Source organism: Gymnogyps californianus, chromosome 4, assembly GCF_018139145.2.
Source record: "Gymnogyps californianus isolate 813 chromosome 4, ASM1813914v2, whole genome shotgun sequence".
Lineage (NCBI taxonomy): Eukaryota > Metazoa > Chordata > Aves > Accipitriformes > Cathartidae > Gymnogyps > Gymnogyps californianus.
The window spans coordinates 60,592,241-60,613,358 of NC_059474.1; the positions used below are offsets into that span (position 1 = coordinate 60,592,241).

General features: G+C 39.8%; 1 protein-coding gene across 1 annotated transcript in view; it reads left to right on the forward strand.

Annotated features, from left to right (window-relative positions):
• Window positions 1-228: 228 nt before the first annotated feature.
• CSGALNACT1 (chondroitin sulfate N-acetylgalactosaminyltransferase 1) overlaps window positions 229-21,118 on the forward strand; it is a 45,343-nt gene continuing 24,453 nt past the window's right edge. The window contains exon 1 of the mRNA XM_050895891.1: window positions 229-252. The gene's annotated coding sequence lies outside the window, so the exon portion shown is untranslated. The remainder of the gene's footprint in view (window positions 253-21,118) is intronic.

Below are 21,118 nucleotides of genomic sequence, written 5' to 3' on the forward strand. Positions count from 1 at the left end.
CAATAAACCTTACTGTGAATTTCAAGTATAAAGTTTTTGCCTTTTTATTTTGCAAGGATTGTCTTTTTGAGTTATTTTTTTTTTTCACTTCTTTTCAGCACACTTTACTGGGAAGCATGTTACTCCTGGGCACATGCTGTCTGCAGGGAAGATAGTTACTTGCTATTTTGTATTTCTTCTTAGATTGCTATCAAGGGAACTAAGAAAGGATGTAGAAATATTGTTAATGTCTCTCTTCAAGCTGTATTTGAGGTAAGGCAATCTTCTTTCCCTATCTCTGAAATTAGAATATGAAGTAGATGCAGTATTTCTTTCATTTATAGTTACTAAGATTATCCTGTTGCTATTTGTTTTTCTTGTTGATAAAATGTAAATATATTTGTCACAAAGCTGTTCCTTGTCTATGTGACACTTAAAATCCTGTATTTTTATTTCAACAATATCTACTACATATCTGCATGTTTCTATTAGCTCGGATACCCTAGATCAATGAGAGATCATTTTTGCAATTGCTTCGGTTTTCTCCTCTATTATTATCACATTAAGTGTGTGAGTGAGTGGATTTCTTGCCCTGGGTAGGCAATTCTTATGCAAACTTTGTAAAAATGAGTTACAGATTGTTTCCACTGTGAATCACTTTCCTTGTAAGATGATGACTTTTATGGTAATGTTTAACTTGAGTAGAATTGTTTTCAAACATATACAGTGTATTTTTTGGTGTATTCTTTTTTTAACAGCACTCCAAAATAAAATAGAAAAATAATGATTCATATCAGACTGTTTATTTCCTTCTCCACTTAATGTTGCCTGTTATGGGAAGTATATAGCTTTGAAAGGCTGAATCATTATTTAGGAGGATCAGTACAGCTGAAAGGTGTCACTGCAACATTGGCCATATGCAACTGCATTGAAAATGGAATTTGTAAGGGATACCACTGTTGGTGAGTTATGATTAGTGCCTGGGGAATTAGAAAATACTACTTCTTGTTTATGTTTCTTTTCAAGCAATTTAAGAACTTGCCATTCAAGGGAGATTAATTTTTCTTTTACCCTTTTCTGTAGCAAGGTTACAGTTTCTTTATTTAAAGATTTTGACACATTTTCTATAATTTTATTGTTATTTAAATCAATCCATCTGAATCTTTGTGACATCCCTTACAAAGAGAAGCATGTTTTACGGCAGACATGCTGTACTGCAGGTCCAGAAACATTTTTAATTTAGAAAAATGTTCTAAATCTATCTTGTTTGGCTCCTCACATCTCTGAAACTGTTTACTGTTTGAATTCCAAATAGTGTTGGCTCCATTCAAGAGATCTGTCTTTTAACAGTTTGTCAAGAGGCTTTTCACTTGGGATGGGGTAGGGAATGATACAGAGTAGACTTACAAAGCTACAGTGAACTATTTTTAATCTTACAGAGCAAAAATATTTACTACTATAAGCATTTATAATAATCAAATTAATAAATTCATTCAAAGGTAGTTTTAAAACCATTGAGGCTTAACTTTCTTTAATCAACATCACACCAAATCTTAGCATTTTCTGTCACCTTATTTTTGGGAGTTATAAATCCATATCCTGTCACAGTGCAAACACACAACTTATGTCTGCAATCTGTTTGCCACTGTCAAAAAAAAAAAAAAAAAAAAAGCTTATTCCCTACTGTTGAAGTTGTCTCAAGTAGAATGTGCCTTAAAAACCTTAAAATTCAGCAGTATAATAAACTAATGCGGTCTCTATATAACATGTTTTCTGAACCCTTTTCTCAACAAATTAGATACCATCTCTGATCCACCATCACTGGCAGAGGGTGTATTGGGCTGCATTCCTTCCCTTCTGATCTCTAGTTTGTGAGGTGGTCAGTCCTGCTTCTCAAAGGGAATCTCATGAGTAACACACCATGATGCGCTGACATTTCTACTGACGTTACTTTGCCAGAAAGCATGAATGGGGAAGGAGGATAAATTATGTTGGGTGTTCTTTAGGATCTTTGGAGTTGAAGCATAAGCTGCAATATCTTACTGGATTCCAGCCTTCTTGCTTACCAACGGTTACTGGAAGGTATTTGTTTCTCCTGATGTTTGTGGTGCCAGCTTTCTACCTAGCCAATGTAGCAGAGCTTGTGGCTTGCTGTATTTCTCCTTGCATGCCCTGAACAGAGTCAGGTTAACTGGGTGCTTGTTTTATTACCTTAGTGACCTGGTCTGTGGATTGCCATGCCCTTAGTAAGGAATGGCTAGCTGTTGTCTAGTTACTCTAAATCATGCACAGCTCAAGCCAGGTTAAAAGGAAGTGAAGTAAGAACTTTTATTTGTAACAGTTAAAATAGGCAACACACTTAGAAATGCTTATGCAAGATATAGACAAAAAATAAAAACCAAAAATGCTTAATCTATTTATACCTGGCTTATATTAGAAAGATTTTTACCCCATCCTACTGATTTGATCTTCTTCTGACAAGATTTTCTTGTTTGCACATAGCTCACCTTTCAGGTCACATCTGTTGGAGAAAGCTTGTTCACGAGCCTCCATGAGTTAGTTACCCCTCTGATGAAAGAAAGCTCCATCACACCATGTCTTTGGGAGCATACCTCAGGCTATTTTCTGATTCTTGAGGAACCTCTCATTTCTTATTCAGTCTTTTCTACAAAACTTTTCAAACAGTGCAGTGTTAGTCTTTCATCCCCAAACCCATTTTGTTTGTGTCTATCCAGACAAGGTGTCATCATTATTCTTAATTATTTCATTATTAGAGACTGAAAGATACCTTTATTAGTGTATGTGTTACCTCCTTATACTTGGCTGGTTAGTCAAAAAGGGAGTAACTTTCTTCACCTGCCTTTGGGACTTAGTTTTCCAAAAAAATGTCTTCATGGAGAGCTGTATTCTCTACCAATGAGTATATTAACATATTCGATGTTGCGCAGAGCTCTGACTGGCTTTTTCCTGACACTGAGGCAGAAGGTTGGTGTGTGTTACTGTTTAAGGATGGGCCCACTGAAGTAGGTGACAGGATAGAAGACTTGGGGGCCATAAACTGAAGAGTTTAAAGACCAAGGGCTAGAGAGAAATGGCACTGTAGCACACTTGGCAAATTGCTTTTCTTTTAACTCTTTTAATAGTTAGAAAAGAAAATAACTTTTCTTTTAACTTTTAATATTGCAAAATAAATGCAAATATTTCACCCAGATTATCTCGTCATGTGTGCATTTTAGACTGAGTGTGCAACTGCGGTCTCTGTGAGGGCCTCTCAGCACTGTTATAATATTACTAATAAGGAGTCATGTCTGAAGTCATGTCTTGGTCTGAAGAGAGGCCTTTGGCAGAATGCCATGCTGCTGGAGGGCTTGAGTGAACCCCAGTGGTTTTGCTTATTCATGCAATTGAGTGGGACCCTTTCATTGCGACTTGATTGCATTTAGGCTCGAGAATAAAGACTTGGATAAAAATACCACACACTGAATCTCTCCCACAGCCTCCAGGGAGTTTGACCAGCTCAATGGCAGTTGTCAGCATCTGCTTTGGGAAATGCCATAAGCCTGTTGATCAAGCTGAAAGAACTTTATTCCTTGTGTTCTACCTCAGCTGCAGCAAAACATCAAAAGTTAGGGCCTTAATAGCAGGTTTCCACTTGTTTTGGTTCATTAACTACTCATTTAGGCTACAGCTATAGGTAGTAACTGCTCAGGGGTACAGAAAGCCTGCCTTGTTGTTTTCACACCTTCATTAGGAAACACAGACACGGCAGCCTGGTCTTCCAGGCACTGTGTTTGGAATTCTTGATCGTGATGTTCTTTGTATGGATGCATATTGTTAAGTTTCTAGTGACTGGAAGGCATTGGAGAAATCAATGAATGAGGCTGTAGAGACTTTGCAGGTTTCTTTTGCTTTTTTCTCAGAAGTACTTATTTTGAGTCCATGCTTTGAAGGGTCAGCAATGCAACCACTTCTAAATATGTTTAACTACATGGGCTGACAGAGAGGATTGCGGATTATTTACATCTCCTCTGTAGACTGTCAAAGGCAACCCAGACCACATAGCTTCTTGCCTTTACTAGAACCTATGGAAGAAATGTAATATTCAGTTCTGTAAAATTAGTACTTTTCCTTATACTGAAACAATAGCTTTTTGGGTTTTTTAAAGGCACAAGCTTAGCTTCTCAGTTTTAGAATAGTTACAGTTCTGGATTCTGTTTTCTGATTCATCATCAACAGGTTTATGGTTTTTAGGCTAAATTGTAATATGCTAACTCTGTTCCATGCCAAGCACCATTAAAGCCAGTGGGAGTGTTCTTAAGAGTACATTAGCATTAAACATTGTTGAGATCTTCATAGAATCATAGAATGGTTTGGGTTGGAAGGGACCAACTACATGATCTTTAGATCATGTAGTTCCAACCCCCCTGCCATGGACAGGGACACCTTCTGCTAGACCAGGTTGCTCAAGGCCCCATCCAACCTGGCCTTGAACACTTCAAGGGAGGGGGCATCCACAGCTTCTCTCTGGGCAACCTGTTCCAGTGCCTCACCACCCTCACAGTGAAGAACTTCTTCCTTACATCTAATCTAAATCTATCCTCTTTTAGTTTAAAGCCATTACCCCTTGTACTATCACTACGTGCCCTTGTAAAAAGTCCCTCTCCAGCTTTCTTGTAGGCCCCCTTTAGGTACTGGAAGGCTGCAATAAGGTCTCCCCGGAGCCTTCTCTTCTCCAGGCTGAACAACCCCAACTCTCTCAGCCTGTCTTCACAGGAGAGGCGCTCCAGCCCTCTGATCATCTTCGTGGCCCTCCTCTGGACCCTCTCCAACAGGTCCACGTCCTTCTTATGTCGGGGACCCCAGAGCTGAACACAGTACTCTGCAGTCGCAGTACTCTGCAGTACTCAGCAGTACTGCTGAAAGCAGTACTTAGTCTGCCCTAAACTCTATGAAGTTGCAGTTCTGCTGTCCCATTGAAGCCATATAGCCATTCTGCCAGTTTAACTGGTGGCCTGCTCCCAGCTCAAGAGAATGGGCTTGCAGAGGTGGTATGAGCATAGTAGGGACAACTGGATTGCATGAAGTAACACAAGCATCCAAGTAAGTTTATTTTTGCTAGTGATGTCTGTGAGCTAGATTGGGCAAAATCTAGCAAAGATGAGGGGGGGGAAACAATAGGAAAAACTGCGGGAAGTTTTCATCTTCAATAGCAAATAGAAGAGGTCATAGCTTTCATTTCCAAGTCTGTGCATGTGACAAAGTGGGCTACCGCTTCATTTACATGAATAGCCATTGTCTTCATGTAGCATTGCCTTGATAACAAAGAAACATAAACCAGTCACTTGGACATGGGCATCATCCTCCTATTCGGAAAGAAAAGAATAACAGAACAATGACAGAAACTCTACTGAAGTGAATCTTGGGGAAAAAATATTTTTTTACTTTTTCCTCTCCATTGTGTGACTGAAAGTGGTCCTGCAATTTACTGGCAAGAAGACATGGAACAATATGCACTCCAGCAACCTTGGAACAGTGTGCAGATACCCCTGGGAATTGTTTCTACTGGAGAGGGTTGAGGCAGCAATAGGTTTCTGGCTTGCTATTTCTGTAAAACTTTTTTTTTTTTATAGCTAAGGCTATAAATAGTTGCCAGTTCTTAAATTGAATAATCCTCTCTTCCTCTCCAGGATGAGAAACTGGATCAAGATTTTCAAAGCCAAAAGCCTGCAGCCAGATATCCCTATTAATCATCTGTTTGTAATGTTGCTCAGATTTTGAGGGAATTCTCTTATTGTTCCTGTTTTGTGTATGGTGAAAAGACTCACCCAGAGTCTTTCCAGTGGGCCAGTGGGAGAACCAGAAGCAGGACTTAAGTCTCCTGCATTTCAGCTCAGAGGTCTGCCTACTAGATTATATTCTATTGTATAGCCATACTTAGAAATTAGAATCACTTAATTTTCAAAACAGTTGAACCATCTGTAACTCCACCTGGTTTGGAAGCAGTTTACTAAGTGATCACTGCTTTTGAAAGTTGGGTTGATAAAGAATTACAGGGTAAAACATTCAAACCACAGGAGTGATTGAATATCCAGAGGGCTCCCAGGCACATGCACTAAAGCAGGTGGCTTCAGTGACTTTCACACGTTACTCAGACCAGCATTGGTGGTCACTGGTTTGTGTTTCACTTGCATCTTTTGCTGGGATGTGAATAGTGAAAGGTAAGCAGACGTTATGTCACCTGTACTGCCATTTCTGCTACCAAGGTGGTACTTCAGCTACATCTGGGAGGGCTTACAAGGCAGAACACTTCAGTCTCAAAAATGGGATTTTAGTCCTTATATAATTTAAGAGGTTTTTTCAGCATTTTTCCCTATAAATTTACTTCAGACAAGATAGATGTGAAAGTGCTGGCCATGGTGATCGTAACGGAATTAGGTAGAGTTGCATGTGCCAGGGATCAATGATAATGACTCAGTGTTGGAATAAAGGGGCTTCCAGTTATGAAGGAGCACTATGTGCATTTTTTTTTCTTTTTTTACATTATGTAACCAGTCACCCAACCCCTGATAGGGCTGTTAGATTTCAACTCGTCCAGTCCAGAGTATGTCTATATTTGGATTCTTTGCCTCCATGTATCCTACAACTGATGTTTTCATTAACATTTAGGATGATCACATAGATACTGACATCCTTCACAGTGGGAAACTTTAAGAGTTGTATTGATTTGGAAAGGAGGAGCTTTACTCTGGCACATCAAACAGTCTTTCCTATATGCACTTTTGATGTGGAGCCAGTATTTAAGAAAACCTTCCTCTTCAGTTAGAATAGTCTCAAAATAGACGTAACAGTTTTGAAACACCCTTTTTACAGGAAGCTTTTTATTATTTTATTTGTGAGAAGGTGAAGCCTCTTGATTTCAGGGAATAGATTTTAAATCAACATTTGGAAAGCTTGTAAAAAGCTATTAGCAAAATATACAGTAGTGTGTATTGTGAATCAGGTTACCTGCACCATTTTTTTCTCATCAGACTGCTATTAAGTAAAAAAAATTATGAGGGGAATATATAACACATGAGAATATTGACTCAAATACTAGCAAATTGAAACAGAAAAATTTTAGATGGATGCACTTATTATGAAAGTGGTGGTTACTAGCTTAGAAACTGATTTAGAGATTTGTTTTAGCCACAAGAATAGAAAACAGCCTAAAGAACATGTCACTCACCTTCCAATTTGCAGGATAGTGTAAGGTGATCCTATGAGATAAAAGTCAGTGGTGAAGGTTTCTCACGCTTAATTGAACCAAGTATATATATTTATGAATGAATTAATAAGCTATTCCACAAATATCCTAGCTTTCTCTGAGAATTGTTCAGGAAATGAAAAGCACTTATGTAATGTTAAAGGAATGAAAGGAAAATTTCTTAGCATTAGAGAAGGGAAAATAAAGCTTCACTCTAAAATCCTTAGGAACTAACTATACTAAGAAACTAGATCATTGCAAAAGTAAAGTACATGCAAAAGTGTGTTTTGAGACCACATCTGGGAACCTCTTAAAAGTATTGTAACGAGTCAGTAGCCCTAATTTTTAGATGTGGCCAAAAAGAGTTTAGAACTTTGCATGCATGTATGCTTGCATTTGTCCAAATGTGTTTTAAACTTACTTTTTCTCCCTTGATTCTGGATCTGCTTTTTGCTATGACAGTCGGGTAGAAGAAGCTGAAGAAGGTTGCTGTAACATCCCTTGTTTGCCAGCAATTCCAGGGAGTGGTATACGTGCCAGGAGGGCCAGAGCTATACGGGATGCCTGAACGTGCCTTGTACTCCAGCTGCGGGGAGTATATGGGAAGCAGACCACTTCTGTTTCACCAGAAGCACCTCTTACACTGGGGTGCTAGTAATTCTTGGTTAGCACAGGTGGGCAAGTGAGCCATGTCCAAGGAAAATGTAGACTTTTTTTAGATATTTAAGGGAGGTATGTTACAGATTTTTTCCAGTAAGTGCAGGACTGTAATTTTCTTACCTTCTTTGCAGTTCATTTGCTTGAGTTGCTGAAAACAGGCTCATCTGATGGTAAAGCTTTTTGTTTTTTCTAAGGTAGTTGTCCATTTCTTATATTCCAATTAGAATCTTTTTGGCTATGAACTACTAAAAAGGTCATAGCTTCAGAGTCCAAGTCAAAGAAACTTGGCTGGCAACTGCTTAGTAATCTTTTAAACCTATTAAACCTCAACAGCAAAAGAGACACAAAGGTCTAGATTAGAATTAGGAAATATGATTTAACAAATTCTCAGTTTCACCTCTTTCCTAGGGTGGCAGCCTGTGAAGAGTTTTTGAAAAGGCTTTGCATCTCTGTTGGAACCCTCTGGCATTTTACTGAAGTAATCTTTATTTGCTTTTTAACCCCTACCCCTGATACCAAGGATTTTTCAATTCCTTGATATAACACTATGATTTTACTTTCAGGCAACTCCAGCATGCCCTTTATGTGGGTCACATATTCCTCCTCCTCTATATTGGTCTAGGATTTCCAATTATTTCCATATTCATTGAGCTCAGTCACTACACAGCCAATCGAAACAGGCAGGCTGCTCAATGTCTTTTCCACTGCAGGAGTAATTTAATCAGGGAGTGACAGCATTATTTTTTCAGGGAGCTGAGCTATGCATGCCAGGTGATCTGCAGCAGAGAACAGCATCAATGTTAAAAAGGCTTAGGCATTTCATGCCATTTTGTGCTTCTGCAACTTGTAGTGCAGCTAACGGTACTGTCTTGATTTTTTTCTAATATGCATGATTCAAATGTAATCGGTTAAAGGAGGTGTAGAAAAGAGGATGGATGAATCATGGGACTGTATTTATGTTGTATGAGACTGAGTTTCAAAGCTGTTGGGTCCTGCGAGATCCTTAATCACTGCCATATTTGTTTTACAGAAGTGCTGGTACTCACAGAGCAGATTAAGTCTATTTCTTTAGTTTGCCTCTGGAATTCCATCCTAGAGTTAAAAAATCTTTAATGGAATTTTGATATTGGTATGTTCCCACAGAACCATTTCAACTTCTGTAAAACAGCAAGGGAGAGAATTGGCTGTGAGGGGAAAGTCTTCAGGGAGTCCTTGCATCCATTATAATCTTCATCTTGGTTGACCACTGTGCTCTTCTCCAGACAACTAGAGAGAATAGGTGAGCCTTTGCTGTTACGGAGGACCTTAGGTCCATGAGAATTTCCTTCCACTGGGAAGAGCTCACTGGATGACCCTTGCTATCAAGGGGCGTCCAAGGGAAGGGTAAGCTCTTTCCCAGAGTTACCAAGGAAAGAGAGAAGATGGGGGTGAGACAGATCACAGAGTCCTGGTGTGATCAATATCTGTGCTGTGCTAATTTCTTGCTGCTGAGCACTATTAGTTAGGTGAACATCAGCTTGAGGTGACAAATGCATTTTTCTCTGGAGTCCCTGGGCCAGAATGTGAGCTGGTGGGCATGATTTCATGCTGGTGGAATCGCACTCAGTCAGCTGAGCATCGCCTGCTGGGAGTGCCACTGCAAAACTGTCCTCCTCAGTAAGACTTTCCTGCTGCTTCTTTTAAGAGTTTTGTTTTCACCTTTATTTTGTCTTTCAAAAAAAAAAAAAAAAATCTGTGAATTCAAAGAATTAGGACCAAATTGTGTCCACAGTTCCTCTCAGCTGAGTATGTACCACCATTAAGGTGATTTGTGATAAAATTATCTGACTTTTGAAGAAATCTAACTGACATTTTAACCTTTACAGTGGCATGTTAAAAGCTTTCATGTTGGTAGAGGCCTCTTTAGTTTCTTGTTTTCTCACTGCAACTGTCATGGGCAACACCAGTCTTGGCACTTTTTTTCCCCCTTCATATTTGAAGTAAATAGGCTTTTTCCAATTAATGTCTCTGATAACGTACCCAGTGGGGAGGGAAAAAACCCCACCTTCTGGAGGATTCTGATATTTCACATTGAGATTTTTGGAGAAGTAGTATTCAGCATATTAATACTGATGCTAACTCTTATACTGCTAGGGTTGGATTTGGATTGTCAAGTTCCAGATGTCTTTAAGTTCAGTGTCTAGTTGAAGTTCCTCGACTGGGTTTCCATAACAGTCAGTGAAGAGAAGAAGCCACAGAGAGTGATTTCATCCTAAGTACATATCCACTTCTGATTTCTTTCACCATCTTACCTAAATGCATAATTACAGTGTGTATCATCATTATTGTCTTTGCTACAGTTGGAAATATCAAGAAGCAGACAGTGAAAACGATTTGCACGGAATCATATTGCCTCCAGGAAGGAGACTTTGCTTGCATATGCTGGTGTTCAGTCCTGTAACAGTGATATATCTGTCATCTATGAATTCATCAGGGCTGTCTTCCAGACCAGTTTAGAGACCCCTTTGCCCTGGGAAAGACATTGGAACCTGCACATGGTGACCTAGAAAGTACAGTAGTGTTTTGGAAAGGCTCTGATGTGCTGCACGCTAGTCACCTCAATGCAGTGAGGGAGCTTTTGCTCTTCCTTTCGATGTCCTTTTGTGTTTACTGGCATGGGGCTTTTTTCAAGACAGGGCTTATTTCCAAGTGTGAGGGGCTGTAGTGTAATCTTTGCCTGCTAAATGACACAACTCTTGAGTCGTTGCTCCTAAGCTTATGGTATGCAGTTTCTACTAAACTTTTGGTCTTTTTCATTGAACGGATTTCTGTGGTCAGTAGTAGGTCAAGGCAAGCATTTCAGATCTCTTAGGACTGAAGCAACAAAACATTGAAGCATGTTTTTGGTCTGAAGTGAGAAAAGCAGGCAAGAATTATTCACAACTCTTTACTGACACTTTTTGTATTACATGGGGCAGTTTCCTTTGAGTTACGCCTATTTTCTGTCTAAATCTTTGTTTTCCTCAGCACACTGTCTTTTTCTTAATTTTGATCTGTTCTTTTGATAGTATTGCATCTTGCTGGTGATCCAGATTAAAATGAACCTTTCACTTAGGCTCTTCAAGAATGTGTTTCAAGATAGAGGGGAAGAATTTCCAAAATGTGTTGTTGTTTTTCAGATCAGAAAGCAGCTAGGACATCAAAACTTATCAGTAAAGAAGGTTTGTTGCAATTCACAGGGGAAAACCACCTGATGTCTCTGTGTTGTGATACCTATGTCAAAATTAAGGCCTGAGTCTGCATTTGATTCCACATAGGCTGCAGTTAGAATTGGATTTTAGCCAGTCTCCCAAGCTAAAACTGACATGAAGCAGCTTTTGCTTTCATGTAGCACAGAGGTCCCAAAATAGCTGTCTTAAAATTAATCCAGACATGGCTCAGGTGATACAGGAGATAACACAGGAGTGAAAAGCTTCAGTCTTGCCCAGTGCATAATTCATCTAAGTCTAGGATGCCAAGCTGGGTTGCAATGTCACCATTGTGATATATTGACACCATTGTCAATACTGCACTTTGTGTTCTCATCTCTTGAATAACCCTATTTGATGCTCAGAAATGTCAACTTATACTGAAATCCAATTTTCTGGTAGATCCCAGTGACTGAAGTTTGAGTCTGTCCTGCTGAGACAGGACAGAGAGTGGTTGTATGTTGGTACTGTTTCAGCCCTTTTGGTGCTCCATACTTTGTGTCCTCGTAACTGTCTCCAGGACACAATCTCTCATGCTGAACATCTGCGCTGGTCCAGGTTTTCACCAAGCAGATAGCCTCCCTCTTAGGTTGGCCTAAATCATGATGTACTTACCACAATAATTTTCATCTTTCCTGCAGCACTTCAGCATGTGCAGTCTCGACAGCCTGTACTTCATGTCTCTTTCCAGGGTTCATTTGACATCTCCTATTTTTTCCCTCTGTCTCAATGTTTGATTAACAGTTTACATAACGGTACTGTGATGCTAATTGCATTATCTGAGTAATCCAAGACATGCAGACTGACATTTGATTTTCAGTGGTATAGTAACTGGGGAAGAGATCTGCTTTGTCTTCACAAATATTATATTCAGATGCAACATACATTGTCATATGTTAGCATTGTAATTTGTGCAAGGATAGGCTGGAAAGTTTCTGAAAGATGTAAAATAATAAACAATTCCCATGAAGTGATGCTGGGGTGCTCGGCAAAGCAGTGCAGGTATGTGGCAGGGACCTGGACTCCCACACTGTGGAAGGAAACAGAATGAGGCTGACACAGACCAAAGAGGTAACACTGATAACCTATAAGGAACTGAGAAGTTCCTCTCCAGTTCCTGGAGAAGAATCTGGGTTCAAGGTTATTAGGGATGGTTCTTGTTCCCAGGTGTCCCAGGAGCTCAGTTAGGAGCCCAGAGTGCTGAGCTGAGGCTGGCTTTTGGTCACAGAGCAAGTGCAAATCCATGCCAGAGAATTCCTCAGAAAACGATTCTTCCAGATGGCTTGTGGGAGATATCTAGGCTATGTTTTGACCTTATCTTTCAGGCTCTGTTGCTGCTCACCATGGCAATGGGAACATAAGTGGGGAAATGCTGGTGGTAAATAAACACTGATACCTTTGATTCAACTGCATCACCGGACAGATGGCTGAAGCACAGACCTATGGGTCTGGGGAGGGAGGCAGAACAGTCAGAAGTGTATAGGGAGACAGAAAGCCAGATAGCAACACCTGCCTAAGGTCAGAGAGAAGGGCTAACCTTTGTAAGATGAAGATATGTAGGGATGCGTCTTTTCTGACACGTGGTTTTTTTCCTCCCTTGGCTTATTAAGTTTCTGTGAACAAATAGAAGGTGTTCTCTTTCTGATGTAGCCTGGCTGACTCACTCCATTTCATAACAGTCACAAGTGCCCAGAAAGTTTGTTTTAGCTGGATTCAGGCCCATTGGGACTTGCTGAGATAAATATACTTGGTGGAAAGAGGGGTGTTAAGAGCTTCCTAACCCAGCCTGCCTTTGGGAAGAGCAAAAGCTGAGAGTCCCTTGCTGGTAGAGGCTGCACAGGGAAAATAGGAGAGTCACTTGAGTAAGGCTCACAGTCTGCTCCTCACTTCTTCATGAGAAGAAGTGTGGTCCTGGTCCAGGCCCTGTTGTGCTCTCTAAGGCTCTCTTGATGTTCTCTGCAGATATGTACATCTTGAACATGTGCGGGGTTTTGGTTTTTTTTCCCCAAACACATTTCAGAATCCAAGCCAGCTGCTACAGCTCCTTCCCTTCAGCAAAACTGCTTCAAACCATCTTGAGGTTTTGTGGCTCTTTGTAGCTGCGAACCTACTCACAGCCAATTTCATCACATTGCAAGGTTATTTTAGCAACAACATGATTATAAGTGGTTCCCACAAACGCCCTCGTCTTTTGTCTCTGCTTGTTTACTCCTCACTTTTTTTCTTCTAAACACGTTTTTCCATCCCTTCAGCAAAGCAAAGGGAGTTGTGTGTCCCCAACTCAGGTATATCAGTGCTAATGGCCAGACTGGAGAAATGCTTGAGGACAGCACAATCTACAATTTAACCCAGTCCCTTCTGTTTCCTAGAATGAAGGTTTCAGTTTGGAGCATGTGGTTTGTGTTTTCACAATTGTATGGCTTGTTTGCATGCATGCGGTCTGAGTGTTCAGCACCTGAAAATCAGAGCCTGTAAACAGCCTGCTGCATTTGGAAATCTAGGCTGTGCTGCTTGTTTACTTTGAGTATAAATGTTATCTTGGCAGCCGATACATCTCCCCTCTTGCATATACAAAGTTTGTAATTTGATTGCTGAGCTTAAATGGCATAGGCTTGATAATGAATTTTAAAGTTTGTGTTTCTGTGCTTTAGTGACTGTGTGCACGTGATACAAAGGTGCTAAGCAAGTTGGTGTTCTTTGAAGCTGCTTTCAGATGTTCTGTTACAGTGTATGTGTTAAGCTAATCAGAGGGATTTGACATTGTGAGATTGAATAGATGAATTAAGGAGGAAAAAAAATGGTTATTGTAATTTTCAATGAAGTTAGGACATAGACTGGTCTAAATAATGGCTCCTGGCTGTAGCATCTTGTCAGATGGTCTACTTGCAATATTCATTAATAGCAGTTACTACTACTGTACTGATGTTTTGGACTGACACAATACTTTACAAAGAATCAGTGCCAGAAAAACAGATTGAGATTCAGCAGTTAATACTGTTCTAAGCCTTGGAAAGAATCTCAATAATTTTTTCCTTTAAAATGAAACTAAAACTTCTAGAATAAATTATTATGACATTAGTAATAATTTAGTTTTTCCATTTAGCTCATACATAGATACTCTCTGTATCTTTTCTTCCAAGTGATTTGGGAAATAATACAAATACAAAGTGTCCTGATGCCTGATTAGATTGATGGCATTCCAGAATAAATGGGAAAAGTTATTGAGAAAGTGGATGTTTACAGGAAAAAAGTAGCAAAGGGTAACTAAATGTATCCAGCTGTAAGGCTCTGAAAATAGTTTTCATGTTGTGTCTGCTGTGCCTTTGAAATCTACCTAGGAGGCATAAAATCAGAAGTGTGAAAAGGTTTGCTTTCCATCACTAGAGCTGACTTGTTTTCAGTAGGAAATTACAATTTGTAAATTCTTTCTCATTTGATTTATCAGGAGTTACTGAAGTCATCTGTGTGATTTCCTCATGTTATCTGACAGGTCTTAATAAGCTGTAGTGTCTGTATTCTTGATGTTATGTTTCTTTGAATAGGGGGACAGAGGTGCTTTGTCCAGCGTGTTTTATCTATGGCATAGGGAAATGTGCCTTGATGGTTTTCTGTTAGAGTAGAACTAGTGCTACCTGTTACAAATGTTCTTCTTCTAGTATGGTGTCATCACTACCTTAACTCCTTGGGGAACTTCCCTTTTCCAAAGGAAAAAATTTCTAGTGACCGTCCTAGTCATACCCTTTCTGTGGGATGACATTTTTTTGTTACATGTTTCCATGTCTCTCTTTTTTTAATGAAATGTAAATTCTAGCTCTGCTTCCGCAGTACACCAGCTCCTTTTAGAAAGTCCTTTGTTTCAAGTAGTCGGACTGTGCAGTGTTTTAGTTGTGTGAGAAACCTCATCTAGTTACACCATTGCTACACTGGTGAAAAAAGTGGTGTATCCTTTAGAAAGCTTTCTCCTTGTTCCCAGTGATGGATACAGTGTTTTCCAGATGAGATTGATCAGGTGTTTATAACACCAGGAAATGAGCATGCTGGGGTCTTTAAAATCACACGCTTCTGGTGGAGAAATTTTTTAAACTGAACAAGCTGGGCTGTCTTCTGCAGGTATGATGGAAGCATTTTCTGGTCATTTTGTGATCTTTTTGACAGCTTTGCAGACTGAAATGGATCAAGCGTGAGAACCGACCTGTCTAATGAATATAGCCTGCATTCTGTGGCGTTGTGCCAAATTGTGGATTTGGGCCGAGGGAGGGCTGTGTTTTGCCAGTGCTTCAGAGCATGAGTGGCTGAACTTTGTTTATGTCTTTGCAGGCCATAAAGTGTGCTGCTAAGAAATGCACTACTGCATGAGCCTCTAGTGGAGTGTGTTCTCAGGGAATCGCTCTTAGCTTGAATTACTCTGGAAAAGGAGGCTGCCTAAAAGCAAGTCTTCCTACCCATTACAGTGAGTTGTCTTTACTTTTGCCTCCCTTTGGCTGGATATTAGGACCCATATCTAGAGAGACCTCCATGTGCAGTTCAGCATCTGAGGAAGCCGCTTCTCAGCTGCTCCTCTTGTCTCCCTTTAGACTGTGAATCCTTTTTTTCCTGTGCTAATGGATATAGAAGGGCCCATCCTATAACTGCAGCCTGGGTTTATTGTCTGTAGCTGTACTGCTTAACCCAGTTTCCCACTTATAAAGGAGAGTGTGCTTGGAGGGAGTGAATTTCATGGGGCATCTCCTCTGGAAGTCAAGAAGGAGTGGGTAGAGCCTCCACCCAGCAAAAGGTGCACACATCAAAATAGTGATCCTGAGGGCGTGCACTTCTTAAAAGCAGGAAATACAAAATGATGCTGTGAGATCCTGACCAAGGTATTTGCCTCACATCTGCTCCTCAAATTCCTTCTCTCTGCCCCTGTGTGACAGATTTGTGTGAAATTCCAGACCTGCCAACAGCTGAGGAACCTTGCTGTGTAGCTGCAACATGTGCACAGTACTTAGGTTTAGGCTCCTAATTTTGAAGGCTAAGATGAGATTCCGGACGAGTCCCAATTTCAAGGTATTTACTGTTTTCTTACTCTTTTTCCTCTGGGCTGGAGCCATAGTTTGTACCATATTTAAAGTTTCTGGGCTGATTGCCAGCACTAATATGTCATTCAGTAGACCAGCCAGGCTGGTTCTGCTAGGGCCTCTGAAATGGCATGTGCCTCTGTTAGGGAGAATGAAGAAGCTATGGGCCACTATCTGGTATTTGATGCCTTGCTGTCGCAATAGGTTCACTGGGGGCCCAACTGGACCTGACTTCCACTGTGCGAAGTGTTGAACAGTAAGGAACATCATTGTTCTGGAGAGGTTTACCATGTAGAGATACAAAATGGGTAGAAAGAAGAGCTAAAGAGCACTCAAAGAGTGCTAGGAATCTGCGTAGCTTTCATCTGGAGCAGACCCCACTGCCTGGGAGCCTGGCCGTTCTGAAGGGAATGCAGTGAGACCCCACGTGGAGCAGTTGGCTCTGACATCACTGATAATGATGGCAATATTTGCTACTCGAAGTTGGGACGAAGTGGCTTTATTTATGTAACCATCTGTTTGCAATAGATTCTCACCGTCTTTTTCTTTTATCCACCGATTACTTTTATATCCATATGCCACATTTTGCTGTTCTAACAGCTTCTCAAAGGATTGCTGGTTTTAGACCTGTAATAATGGACGTATGCATGACTCCTCAGCTAGCAAGCAGCTTGTTAACTCAGATTGGTGCCTGGTTCTTGCATTTCTTGTATTTCGAGTCAACTATACATTTTGAGGTAGAATATCTGGGATAAAGCAGAAGCAGGTGTATAAAACCAAAGGGAAGGTCAAGAACATCTGGTTTTCATTATATTCTTTCCCTTTTCTGCTGAGTGCATCTTGGTGTGTTGGACTTACTGGAGACGTACTGTACTGTTGCATTGCACAGGTTGCATGATGTCCAGTAATCCCGTACGAGTGGCTGAAGTCAGAAATAAAATGAATAAACAGTAGGACACTGGATTAGTCTTACAGGAGGCAAGTCAGTGTGTCAAAGTTATCAGGAGGTTTCCCACTTCCTGGCACGTTCCCTCTGATGAGCTGTGGTCTTCTGCATTAATGAATACACTGTAATTATGTTAAATAAGTTAGTTGGTTTAGTGCGATGATGCTTGAGCATAGCTCTTCAGTGAAATAATCGTGTGGAATAGGTGGTCTGGGGGAGCATTTGCCCCAGCCATCTGTAGGCATCTGACAGACTAGATGGTTAAGTTAGCCAGGTAAATTCCCTGGGCTCCCAGCAGGAACGTGGTTCTTGCTGTGTGTAGACGGAGTCGGGGAGATAATTCAATAGCTAAGTTCAGGAGCCTGACCTTAGGTAATGTGAGTAGATCTCTCAGTATGCATGTCTCTTACAGTAAACAAGGGAGAGTTCTGCCTATGATTGTATCCTTGTCCCAGTGGAGTTATCTATAAGATAATGATGTTCTTTGAATTTTCCAGTTATTTTTGAGGGAATACACTTTTCTTTGTCCTTTTTGATTGCAACTTAATAGAACCAGCTGAAGTGCTAATCAAGAAAAGTAGCTGTTAGAAATGGTTGTCCTCTTTCAGAAGTAGCTAAAACGAGTACCTGAACAGCTAGACGTGTGTGGCTTCTCTGACAAGGGAGGAGATGGAAGAATACCAATTTTGAAGCAGTGGAGTGTCAAAACCATGTTAAAAATCCAGAGGAGTAACGAAGTAATGTAACATTTCCCAAATAGGAGAATTGTTTCTTGTGCATGTCTGTTATAAAATACAAACTTATGCTTAGGGAATAGGTTGATCATCAAAATTGCAAAAGTTAGAAATATTTCTCTGCTATACAAGGTTTTTTCGCACCTTCCAAAGCACTCGGTATCCTCTGCGAGAGGCAATGTAGACCATTAAATAGATGGCTGATCTGATCTGCTCTGTCAAGCAGCTTCTCTGACCTATATTTTCCTTTAAAAACACAGGGATTTCCCTCAGCTTCTCCAATTTTACTGATGAGTTTTTTGTCATGCTTTCAATGCAAAGTCAAGCCAAGTTTGTTGTCAAGGGTACATACCAGAGGAGAGAATTAAACTGACACAGTCCCCTGTGCATGCTCTTACCTAGGGCTTAAAAATTCTCTTTCTGTGGGAGTCTTGTTTAAACCAGGTATGAGTTGCCTTTTTTCACTTGCTCCACGTCCACATGCTGGCACCATTTGCTCATACTTCATTCTTTCCTATAGAATCTTTCAGCTAGTGTTTTCCAACTAACATCTGCCACCAACAGTTGCTTTTCTTCCTCTTTTAGGCAAGAAAGTGTTAATTTCTCTTGTCATTTGTTCTTAAGATGCCAGTCCTGGAAAACTCTGCCTGTTAAATTGACTGCAGCTAGGAAAAAGAGATGCTTTCCCATCAATAGGAGAACCGTTATTCTTTTAGGGACCATTGAAATACTTGTAGTGAGACATTTCGTTACTGTTTCTAATAGCCCTTGTTGAACTAATTCTGTGATAATAGAACAATAGACAGAAAGAAGCTGGTGGAGGTGTAATGACAAAAGAAATATAGGTCTCCCAGTTTATATGGAATCTTTCAGGTATTTCATTAGTGTGACAGGATTTCCATCTCTGACGTGAGATTGCAGAAACTTTATTCATATCTACTCCTCAGCTGAGTGTTACAGTTTATTAACAATGAAATCAATAGGAGTAATCAGTTATCAAAATAAGGACTTTAAATCTTTAGCCCTGTAGTCCAGAATGAATTGCATGATTACAGTAAACCCTTAAGAGAAGCTAATGGGACAATGTACACCTGTAACAGACTACAGTAAACAGCCGCATTTCCTTTTCCACGGGTTAGAAAACAGGCAGACTAGAGCACTTTGGCTTGGGGGTAGCAATATCTTCCTCTGAGTTAAACTACCATGAGTTCTTGTTGAAAATGGTATGATTTTAATATTCTACAGAAAACTGTATTAAAAGGAGGGGAAGGGAGAAATCTGTAAAGGCACAGCAGCAATTTCTTCTTTTTATTTCATTAGCTTGCGTAGCTGTGCCAGCACACATTCTAGCCAATCTTGGTTAAAATAAAAAATAATGCTATCATTTGCAGGCAGGTTTCCATATGAACAGAAACAAAGACTCAGTAGCACGAAGCTTCATCTCATAAGGAAATCTTTTTTCTTCAAGTATTCTGGTAGGTTATGAGAATTATACTTTTTTTTTTCCAATTTCTGTTTTCTGAAAAGCTTTATAAATGCACCTAATTTCAGGAAACTGTTTTCTTTAAAAAGATGAAATATCCTTAAAAAAAAAAAGAAGTTGGGTTTGCATCAACTTTGGTACATGACATGTTAAATCAAACCAAGCCAGATACCTTTGTGGTACAATGAGAAAAAAAAATGTTATAGTGTAAGTTCATATTGTGTGTGTTATTTCATAACTTTGCATTAAACGTGCTTTGCTTCTGATTGAAGCCTGCAGTTGTTGTTTTAAGAGACAGGCTCTTTGGAACCTTTCAGGAAATGCTGACCTGACTGTGGGGTGTACTTCTCCTGTGTAACAAAAGGGGGAAAAAAAAGATAGCTTTTACTGGCAAGGGAAACTGGCTTTACTTATGTCATCAATCAGCTCTATGTTAGAGAACCAGGATGCCTCTTGTGTGAACTGTTAACATTTAACACATTTCTAGCTGAATGGCTGGTTTTTAAGAGCTATTGACAGCTATGCAATAACTGCAATTAAAATCTCCATAATAAACTACAATTCTAATCCCAGATACCAGTAGCGTTCAATGAGGGAACTGAAATTTCTTGATGACCAATGAGAACTTAAATTATCTTTATGGCTGTAAATTAGTATATCAGACTACGTGTTTGGATTGAGGTGTTTTATAAAGAAATTGAAAGCATAGATCCCATTTTCAATATGATTTGAGGATGAGAGATGAAATCTTAGAAACCGAAGTAACTGTGAGCAGGTATCTCAGTAACACTCGAAAATGTGGCTTGGATTGCTTAACTAAAGGATATAGAAATGTGATGACATTTTTCATAAAATTAAAAAAATATTTTTTCTTATGGCCATTTGACCAAAAGCAATGTTTTCTGTGGGCCTGTGTGCATTCTGGCATTTTCAAAGAAACCCACAAAACCTGACATGAAGTGGAAAGTTGAAGCATTGTGATTTGTTAAGTTAAAACAAAGTAGACATTCTCAACCTATTGAAATATTTTATTTAAAAATAAATCCATATAAGTGACAGAGTATCAAAAAGATAAACATCTTCATTCTGTTGAAATCAATAGACCTAAATAAAACTTTGTAGATACCTGTGTTTTGCAAGATAGTTCTTCACTTTTTGGTTGTCTTCAGGTTTTTTTCCAATTCCTTTTTGGAAGAAGAATTTCATGGTCAAGTAGATAAACTGTACAGTATTAAATATAGAAAGCCTTCCTTTCTTTTTCCCCTCTGCCTGGACCTTTTCTGCAGAGACTTTGCTGTGATTTAACTTTTCAAGTTCTCATAATAAAGAATTGGCTAGTTTAATGATGAAGGTGAAGTCGGTGAGATTCAAATATTGTGTGAGCCTCAAATAAAAAAATGAAAAAGATATTTGCAAACTTTCTCTAGAAAGAGAAAAATTGTTTTACTGAAACAACTAAAAAAGCTTGAGCTTTTCGAAGAATTGCTAGGAGATTCTTTTCTGATATATCAAGGAAATGCTAGGCCTTTGACCAAAACCACATATCAAAACAGTGGTGATGAACTAAATGGGACTCTGTGGCACGTGTTGTTTCATAGTAAGCACTAACCTGGAGGAGGAAGGAAATGGAGGCTGAGTCAGGGGACTGGCCTCTTCCTGTTGATCAGTACTGACCAGACTGATAGGGAAATGCAGATCAGCGGAGCTTGGGGGTTGGTACGTGAGCTATGAGAGCTGTTAATGCTGCATGTTTTAGTGCTGTGTGTGGAGCTTGGGTAACCTGTCTCAA